Here is a 3,685-nt window from a genome sequence, read left to right on the forward strand (position 1 = left end):
CTGAGGGCCTCTCGTTGCCAGACTGCTCTATGAAGGGGGATAGTGTTGGCAAATGACAAAGAAGAGAAAATTGGTGTTACACCCCGTAGTTAACGTGACGACATGCAGCTAACGAGCACTTAATGATCCCTCCCTGCTCATTTTTGTCACCCCTTTGAGAGCGTCACTTGTTTTATACTTAGCTTTACAGTGTAGGATTAGCTTGCTGCTAAAGTGAATTAGTCAGGGTTCTTTAAAACTCAGAACAAAGGTGCTGCAAGTGTGTGGGGCTAAGGGGACGCAGGGAATGCCGAGATGTGTCCCCTGCAGGCCGAGCCTCGCCCAGCAGACGGACCGGAACTTCGACTAAAGTTTGATGTTACACTTAGACCACACTCCACCTTACACATGATGTGTCTTTCTTCCTGAAGTCATTGTGAGAGAGATGCCAAGGTTGCTGAAGTTCTCAAGGCACAGAGATCCCAACCCCCAGAGGAAGAACAGTTTTCAAAACATCTTACATTTCAAAACACAGAGGGACAGCTATTTGTCACATACACAGAGAGATTCAGACAGACACATGCATTCATACATACACAGGCTCAGATGTTCACAATACATATAATATGTACATGCACATGCTTGAACATACCTGTACACACATGAACATACATGTACATATATGCATATGCATTCACACATGCATGGGCACATACATTCATAATGCATATGCATATATGTGCATGCATTCGTAATATATACACATGTGTGCACACATGGTTGCGCACATATGTACACACTCACATATGTACTCATTCATGTCACAGGTGCACACACACATACACACAGATGTATATTTCATATCCTTTCTTTCTTGTCTGGCATATTGGTTTCTTTCATATCCCTTCTCCAGCTCCTTTCTGCTCCTCGGGTGACTTTACCCAACTCCAAGGTTACAGGAAAAGGGTAGAATCTTTTCTCCCATCGGTCAAAGATTGTTTCCAGTTCCTCAAATGTCCCATGGAGAAGCTTGGGAAAGTTTGTTCTGCCTGCTGATCATGCCTCATGGTGAACAGAGGCTAACCTTGTAGGACCTGCTGGCTAACCTCACAGGATGGCACAAGGGCCCTGTGCTCTCTTCCTCCCGAAACAACACCCAGAACCCCCGTCAGTTCTTGCTGCATCCAGGGAACTCCTATTCCCACAACAGGACAGACAGACAGGAGTCTGCAGCCTTGGGACTGGAGGACTCACTGGAGGTAACCAGGAAGGTTTGCGGCCGCCTGCCCTGGTTCCTGCTGACCTGAGAGTGCAAGCTCAGTGGTGATTCTGCAGTTCACAGAACCAACCATAGATGTCGACACAGTACACAGCTCCTTGGAGTACAGAGACTCAGAGCGGGCTTTTTTCATAGGCTCCAGTGGTTGAAGTTTCACCATTAAAACTGCTCCGTTTGCTTGAAATGGTTGTGTGGGGTCACGTAAGAATCACGTGCTTTCTGGGGATATGGCTCAGTGGATAAAGCAGTCTTGTCAGTTTGAGGACTACAGTTCTGATCCCTGTAACCCGTGTAAATCCTGGCCAGGTGGGACACTAGATAAGCAGAGGTAGACCAGATGGAGTCAGTGGACTCTGGGCTCAGTGAGACATCTTACCTCAATAAAGTGCAGAGCAACTGAAGAAGATACTCGATATCAACTCTGGGTCTCGATATTCACATGCACCTGAACGCTTGTACCCACACACATTTAAACACACACACACACACACAGACACACACACACACACACACACACACACACACACACACACGGGAGAAATTACATGCTTCGGGGGAAGATTAGCAATTCATAATGGGTTAGTTCAGAATGAATTAACTTAGGAAATGGCTTTCATTGGAGGCGGGGCTGTGGAGGATGGGCAGGTCTGAAGTGATGGGAAAGCAGAGAGTAACCCAAGACCCTGGGACCCCCACAGGCTTACTGAACATGGTGCACAGATATGGGCTGGCTCCTAACATTGCAGCACTCCACTCTAAGCCTCCATATTCCTTTTGACTGTCTTTCTGGGGCTCTGGGTATTTAAAGCTTCTAGACACAAAGGTATGTGGCTGGGGACAGGCGCTACTCCGGCATCTCCATTTGAGGTTGAGCACTCGGTGAGACTGTGTCCTCATTCTGCTATCTAGTCCCTCTGGGAGGGGAGCAGACTAAACTGGAATTCCATTGTAGTCAATCTTAGCCTCTGCTCTCAAAGGCTCCTTTAACCATGAGTGTGCCTGACCATGCTGAATGTCTCCAGGTAAGCAAGGGGGCTCCATACAAACTTCTCTCGTACGGGGCGGTAAAAACAACCCAGCCTTTTGGTTTTGATTTCCTTTCCATCGATTTACACTAGTAGATTTAATTCCACGTCTTGGAGATGGCTTTGCGGTGAGGAAGCCATTAGGACAAGAGCAGTAGAGCTGTAAGGCTCTCCCTGGGATGAAGAACACCAGGCTAATTTCATTTCGCGATCTCACTGGTGCCCAAGCTTATCAGGGTACAGACCAAGGGCAAGTGTCAATGTTTTCCATGCCCTGCTCTTAGCTCCTCAGCATAGAGCCCGGGGTGCATGCCCAGCTCTTGGATGCCAGGCATAGAGTCAGGGGTGCATGCCCTACACTTGGGTGCTGGGCATAGAGCCTGGGGTGCATGCCCTGGTCTTAGCTTCTGGGCATAGAGTCAGGGGTGCATGCCTAGCTCTTGGGTGCTGGGCATAGAGCCTGGGGTGCATGCCCAGCTCTTGGGTGCTGGGCATAGAGCCTGGGGTGCATGCCCAGCTCTTGGGTGCTGGGCATAGAGCCTGGGGTGCATGCCCAGCTCTTAGCTCCTGGGCACAGCTGGGCAGGACCTGAGAAGCTGAGGCTGTAGGAAACCCAAGGCCATGGGGCCCTGTGTGCGGTCCTCATCTAACAGTGGAAAGGCCCAGGCAGTTTTGCTTGTATGTCCTCACCTACCTTTATCTGGAGTGATAGCATGCAATTGAAAAATTAACTTGGGTCTTCAAAGTGCCGTCATTCTTCGTGTTAGAATCGGGTGGAACACGGGTCTGACTCTTCTTGGGCAAGTGCTCTGAAGTGAAGTGTGAGTCCTTTGCAGATGGCCAGTGTGGTTCTGCCATACCATCCGTAGAGAAAGAAATTATATAAGGCTATAAACTCACTGAAATGCAAACTGGATTAAAGCTTTGTTTTTTTAGTTTTCAAATCTTTTTTTTTTCTGTGAAAGGAATTAAATCCCACCATAGTTTTGCCTGAGGCTCTTTTTAGATGTTTTCCTCTGCCGTGCAAATCCCACAGGATGATGATGTACTATTCTCGGGGTCCAGTATCTAGACCAGTGATTCCCAGCCTTCCCAGTGTGGTGACCCTTTAATACTGTTCCTCATGTTACAGTGACCCTGCAACCAGAAAATTAATTCATTGCGACTTCCTAACTGTAACTCTGTTACTGCTATGCATCATAATGTAATTTGTAATTTTGCTGCTCTTATGAATTATGATGGAAATATCTGATATGCAGTATATCTGATATGGGAGCCCCATGAAAGGGTTATTTGACCCCCCAAAGGGGTCACGACGCACAGGTTGAGAAACACTGCTCCAGGGGTGGGACTTAGTGCTGTCTAGCAGTTGTCTGATGCTGTGCTAGCTTTGAAGAAACTG

Source organism: Rattus norvegicus, chromosome 16 (genome assembly GCF_036323735.1).
Source record: "Rattus norvegicus strain BN/NHsdMcwi chromosome 16, GRCr8, whole genome shotgun sequence".
Lineage (NCBI taxonomy): Eukaryota > Metazoa > Chordata > Mammalia > Rodentia > Muridae > Rattus > Rattus norvegicus.